The sequence below is a fragment of the Symphodus melops genome (genome assembly GCF_947650265.1).
Source record: "Symphodus melops genome assembly, chromosome: 16".
Taxonomy (NCBI): Eukaryota; Metazoa; Chordata; class Actinopteri; order Labriformes; family Labridae; genus Symphodus; species Symphodus melops.
In genome coordinates this window covers 6,282,645-6,289,506 of record NC_136706.1, presented here as the reverse complement: position 1 = coordinate 6,289,506, position 6,862 = coordinate 6,282,645, and the positions used below count along the sequence as shown (strand labels likewise).

Sequence of the window (6,862 nt, the reverse complement as noted above, 5' to 3'; positions counted from 1 at the left end):
TCTTATATACCGCCGCTGCAGCTCCTCTACTATCCGCTCACCCACCCACGCAGCGTGACAGAGCTTTCCCCGGGCCCGCCCATTTCCTCACGCGCGGCAGGGGATACCGGTGCCCTCACTTCTTCTCCGCGAGAGGCCATTGGTGCTCCGGCTATGATCACGCGGATGTTGCATCCTTCTTCTCCATCTCGGGGCAGATTTCCGGAGTTCTTGAAGGCAGAGCCAGGCAGAGCCAAGCAGACAGTCACGACACCGGTTTTTTTTTCTATCTTCACAGACAGACAGAACAGAACAGAACAACCAGACATGGGGAAAAAAAAAGATTCAGCTGGCTGCCCAGACAACCTCAGACAGACACTTGAGAGGTGATGGAGCCCATGTCCTTAAGTGACTGTCTGTCCATTTAAACATGGCTAAATATCTCTGCTGTGGACGAGAGGATGCCTGGACTTGAACGACCTCTTTTTATTTAATGTATTCACAAGTTCACTTGAGGAGAGCTATTTTCAGCAGTGATTCAACAGTGGTACCCAAGTGCCAATGAAATCTGGGAGATGTGAAGAAGCAATGAAGACTTAAATGATAAATAACTGTGTACATAACACAGTCGTACAGTTGAATGCATCTAAAGATAGAATTAGCAAAGGTGACAGCATATCCTTTTTCTCTTCATCCCGTCAGTCGTAATGTACTTCATATCTTTAAAGCTCAACCTCCTTTTAGTGCAAACTATCCCTGGTAACTGTTCAACCAATCAAACAATCAATTAATCAATCAGTCTATAAATCAAATGTGTTTGTTTAGGCACAACAACATGTTATCTCAAGACACAAAGAGCAGGATTGGACCCTGCTCTTTGTTATTATTATTACAAAGACCCCACAGCACTAAGCAACATTTAAGAGGCAGACACCTCAAACAGAAAACAGACTCTTGCCGAACAGCCTACAAATATTACAAATACAAGAAATGAAATATGAATCATTATAAGTCTAGTATGGAACATTTTGCCTGTAAGGAATCACAACTAAAAGGGTTGGGCACCCCGAATAATATCGTAACAATTTATTTTTTTTAAACTCTATTTGTCCCCGTGGGGATAATTAACGCACCAAGCGTTCGACCACAGGAGCAAGAACTGCATACACCCTGACAGAGCAGGGGTAGCAATTCAGGGTTAAGTGTCTTGCCCAAGGACACATCGGACATGTTGCTTGCAGGATCAGTGGATCGAACCCTCGATCTTCCAGTTGAGAGACAATGACTCTACCCACTGAGCCACACAGCCGCCACAATACTGTATGTTTCATCATTATTTAAAACATATACATATAGGATCGCTGATTGTCTTGTGTTCTTCTGGAGGTCATAAGCATCAATATTTATTTGTGTCTGTTTCATTTCCAGATAAAATCCTCCTTCAGGGGCTTTCTGTGTGTTTTTTTGTTTTTACCTGAGTTGATTTATTATTTTCACCACTGAATAAAACATCAACCCATTCTCTCGAAAAGTAACTAGTGGTTGTGAAGAAAATGTTATCTTTGAAATGGAAAAGACTATAAAAAGAAAGTAGGACAAATTCTAACCTACTAAGCGGCCATTGACCTGCACTCTAAATGTGTCGCTGTTTATCTCCTGAAGCTGAAATTACCTTGGATCTAAATTGTTCTGATAATGGATTTTTCACAGCCAAGGCCACCAGGCTTTGCAGATGCAGTATTTATTTTAATGATTCTCAACTCCATTAGTCTGTGCAGGTGTTCATTTAAAAGCATCCACCCCTGCATCTCTGCATAGGAATTTTACATTGTGCCACCGATGGTAATTGCAAGGCAATGCAAATGAGCCACTTAATATTCAACAGCAAACATCTGTGTGAAGGAGAGGGCAACTTGCTCTTGAGTTATGTAAGTGAATGTGCTAAAACAGAATTCATGTGTTGTTAGGGAAGTGTTAAATGATTTTTTTTCTCTGGTGAAGATTTGTGATATCACCTAAAAAGCGCTCAGCGAAGGATACCGACTGCCAGAACAGGAATCAAACATTTTTGACAGTAATTCTCAGTTCCTAACACTGACTGTACAACAACTATTACAGCATGGAGCAAAGTAATAACAGATTTATTTGTGTACTGTGAAGAAATAAAGACCCTTACCCTTTATCATTAGCTCTGTTTTCAAGTTAAAAATGGAAGGGATTCAACTCTTTCTCCAGAGCCTAATCAAACAAAAGGGCAAAACGCTGAACTAATGATCTGCCTTTCAGCTGAATGTATCAGATAATCTCTGTTTTTGACTCATTACTGATAAATGACTGCACATGTAATGAAGAATAATCAAAGCCTGTCTGCTGTTGTTCTAATCTTAAATTACTGCACTAATAGCAGTTATGTAACATACTTTGCCTGTTACATTGTTGTGCTCTATAAACACGATGATGTGCATATTCCCTGTGACATTTTTCAGATATGTGCAAAAACATGAGGATAAGTCAACTTCTTTATAAGGAGTCATAAAAATTTAATGGAACATTAAATTTGGCTTCAACATCCACTTGGACTGAAGGATCTGATTTTCTTTCAAAGGTCCATGATTTCCCAAAAGATGTTTTTGGCCATAATCCAATCATTTACCTTGTATGTTTCAACTCAATTTCCCAATATATCTTATCTGATCAAATAAAAAAATGACAATATTTCTTACAATGCTCTGATTTCAACTTCACTGAGCACAAAAACGATCTGAAACACCCCTTAACAATGGGAACAAATGTCCCCTTCAACTCAAGTCTAATTGTAAACGATGTTGGTGATGGTCATGTCAGTCTTATCTTCCTGAGTGTGAAATATCACCAATACATAGGAAACATTTTCTTTTCACATTTTGATTCATTCATTTACTGCAATGCAGCTGCAGCTTCACTGGCTTGCGGAGGCATACAACAGCCCGGCTCTATTTCTAGATATACAATGAAACAGGCAGGAAAAGAGAAGACAGTGAAAGGTTAAATAGTCAAAATAATTATAGACAAAATAATCCGATAATCTTTGGTATCAGAAAGAGAAACCTCCATCTTTTCTGAACCCTTCCTCCACCTAATAGTGCAATTCCTCACCCATAAGATATCAAAGGGAAGTAACAGGGTCACATTTATGAGTGCTTGTTTGGAGCTCATGAAACATCTAGGAATAGCCAACAAACCCACATATTCCTGTGGATGTAAAAATGATCACCACACGAAGGTCACATTTAAAAAAAGAAAAAAAACCTAAGCAAGTCATCCATTCAAATGCTGCTTTTGCTCCCATTGAAAGATAGTCACTATATCTATTTCCAGATCATAGTACCAGATTCCTCCACAGCAAGGACTGTGTAGCTGGCAGTGGAGCCGTGCGGAAACCAGTGTCACAGGGAGCACATACATGGAAACGCTTCCTCTGCTGTGCTTCTTTGTACAACCAATGAGGGATGGAGTTTCCTGTGGATTCTCCTTTCGTCCTACAGGAAACAACAGACATATTTGGTTTGAAACATGGCGAGCCGGGAGCGTCATGCGCCAGATCGCAGCTCTTACATACTATTCACAGATTGAGCAGGAGAGGGTGAATCAGAGCAGGCTCTTACACAGCGCTCATTCTTCCTGCCCACGGGAACAGTCTGACTCTGTATGGACAAGATTTTCACACATCCAAGCTGTGTCTCTCTCACAGAAACACAGACAAAGTTAGCTGTCAGTCTCAGAGATGATAACTCTAATTAAAGGAGCAAGCTGTCAGGGGGTGGGAAGGTGTACGGCTTACTTGTTGCATTTAATGTTTTTGTGTTGTTGTTCGTTCTTTTGCTTAGATATGAAACTAAAATCTGTGAAATCTTTGTTTTTTTTGTGCCCTCTTAAGCTGTAAGACTAAAAAATGTGTTTATTCATTTTTGGTAATCAAATATTAATTGTAAGCTGTAGGCTTATGTAATGAAACACATAGGAAAAGTTCCCTTTTGGTCTGCTTAATGCAGTATGGTAAAATGCATTGTAAGTAGCCTAAGTTTAAATGATGATACCTTATTCATTGCCTCTTCTATTTCTGCTGTTTTATTTTACCCAGCTAAGGACTACTATTTATAAGGAGAATTGCTACTTGAACTTGTGAACATCTATTTTTATGCATTGATTCTTATTCACAAGATTCGTCCCCATAACTAATGTCAACATTCATTGGCAAAAGAAACCAATTTCAAGACTTATTCTAGGAACAGCAATATTTATTCAGTATAAGGTCAGCGTCATCAGTCTTTGATGAGGACGCAAGACTGGAACCTCTGACGAAGATGCAGGAGTCAGCAGGGCCTCTGTGGTGTACGAGTCAGGACTTCTGAGGATGGCCTAGGAGTCTGTAGGACTTCTGAATTAATCGAAAAACATAACTACCAGTATCCCCAGTCCAAGCTAAAATAACAAAACCAAGCAATCTAAACATGCATGAAGAAACAAAATCATAATCATAAAAAAAACACACACGCACACACAACCAATATCACCACACCGCTCTCCAAATTGTGTGTCGTCTCTCCACACCTGGCTCTCCTATATCCCCCAGAGCGCAAGTTAGTCTCCGGTGTTACAGGCACTGGAGGGGTGGTGTTCCTGCCTCCACCGAGGACCTGAGGATCCAGGGTCACAGAGCACTGACTCACTTCTTCATGAGATAGTGATGAAGTGACTTTACTGGCAGAAACCACCTCCCCTTATAACCTTGGTTTGACATGTTTTTTGACGTATCAAAGAGGATGGAACTTATCAAAGGGGACGTCTTAAATTACGTAATTGATGGGACAGCGTCATTCGGCCGTATACGTGTCTTTGATGCGTTGCTGTCCTGTCTCATTGTTGGAAAATGGCATCCTGACCCGATGTCCATGGTGACAGTCCCTTTGTTAAAAAAAACCTTTCAAACCGCACACTGAATCATACACACACACACCAATGCATCATACAAACACACACACACACGCATCATAAACATGCATCTTACACACACAAACGTACATATACACACATCATACAAACACAAACATCATACACACGCATCATACACACACACATACACACATACACCTACATGTGCATCATACAGACATGCATCATACACAATGCATCATACACACAAACACACACTGCATCATAAACACATGCATCATACACAAACATATACACAATGCATCATACACAAACATACACACTGCATCATACACAAACACACACTGCATCATAAACACATGCATCATACACAAACATATACACAATGCATCATACACAAACATACACACTGCATCATACACAAACACACACTGCATCATAAACACATGTATCAATCACAGAAACATACACACACACTTCATCATATGCACACACTGCATCATTCACATTAAATCACAGACACGCACACATACACATGCATCATACACAAACACACATTGCCTCATACACACGCATGCATCATACACACAAAGAATGCAGAATGTAAAATGCACACACGTCGAGTGGGAAAACAGCGCTCATTCAGAAACCTTCAAGTTGTAGTTCTTGTCTTCAGTCTTGTCTTGTTTCCTGCCCCTCTGTGTCTCCCTCCTGTCTTGATTACCCTGATTGTCCTCACCTGTCATATTAGTCTCACCTGTGTCTGATTACCCCATGTCTATTTCGTCTCAGTGTTTCATACCTTCTGTGTCCGTTCATTGTTTCGTATTGTGCCTTTTGTAGTTTGAAGTTTGCTGTTGTTGCTTGTCAGTTGTCGCCCTACTCCCGTGGAATACTTTGTTTTTCTCCTCGTGGCTCTTTCAGACATTTTGGATTTATTATTTAAGTAAGTTTGTTCTTTTGGCTTTTTGTTGAAATAAATCTTTATTTTTTTCTGCACTTGGGTCCTCCTCCATCAACACCCTAACATAACACATGCCTGCAACGTCAACAGGCTGCCTTAGAAGGTGCAGTGGTGCCGACTGTTTTTTGAGTCCTTATCTTAGTTGTCATCTTGTTGATTTAAAGTTACATGGAGTTTCTCACAGGGCAACCCTGTGACTTCTAAAGTAATACACGCACACACACGCATGCATGTGCTAATGTCAAAATAGCCACTCTTGTAGTAGCATCAAGCTGGCTGAGAGGCCTGTGTTAATATTAGCTTAGCATGACTACCAACGAGTACTTTTACATCATCAAAACTCAAATTTTACAATGCAAAAAAAACCACTAGTCCACTTTGTATGTGTGTTTTTCAGCTCAAAGATCTAGAGAACAGGCAAGAGGAGGCTGCTGACAGTGACCTTCACCTGACACAAGTAAGTAAAGTTTTTGACAGAGTTCATAATAGGAGCTGAAGGAGAGACAAAATGTCCCTTAGTTTGGTTGCGAACAATCTGTTTTCTGATTTTTTTTCTCTGGCTTCAATTTCACAGTGTACCTTTTTTACGATGGAGATTGGGGTGAATTATTTCTAATGAATTGTGCTGTTGATTTTGAAGTTCCTTTTAATGTGGCTGTGATAAACTGGTAAATGTAGTTGGCTCTGGATGTTCCTGTAATGTTCATATATAAACCCTGAGATACAGATGAATGGCATTTACTGCAGTGTTTGGGAGACAGATGCTCTGACCTTTCCTCGAGTGCCATAACGTTGACATTTTGTTCCTCTTGTGCTGTAGGAACTGTAACACATATCTGCAGTTTCAATCTCTAAACTTTAGCTATCTATTTAAGCTGTAAATGAAATGAATAAACACTAAACAAATCCACATCATTATAATTAACAGAATGTAGTCAATCTTGTGAAACCCTGCGTTAAGGTTTAGAAAGCAGAATGTACATTTCA

General features: G+C 40.0%; 1 protein-coding gene across 2 annotated transcripts in view; it reads left to right on the top strand.

Annotated features, from left to right (window-relative positions):
* Positions 1-5,704: 5,704 nt before the first annotated feature.
* LOC306836655 (uncharacterized protein) overlaps positions 5,705-6,862 on the top strand; it is an 82,978-nt gene continuing 81,820 nt past the window's right edge. For both annotated transcript variants that reach the window (XM_079363843.1, XM_079363841.1), the window contains exons 1-2: positions 5,705-5,857; positions 6,273-6,332. The gene's annotated coding sequence lies outside the window, so the exon portion shown is untranslated. The remainder of the gene's footprint in view (positions 5,858-6,272; positions 6,333-6,862) is intronic.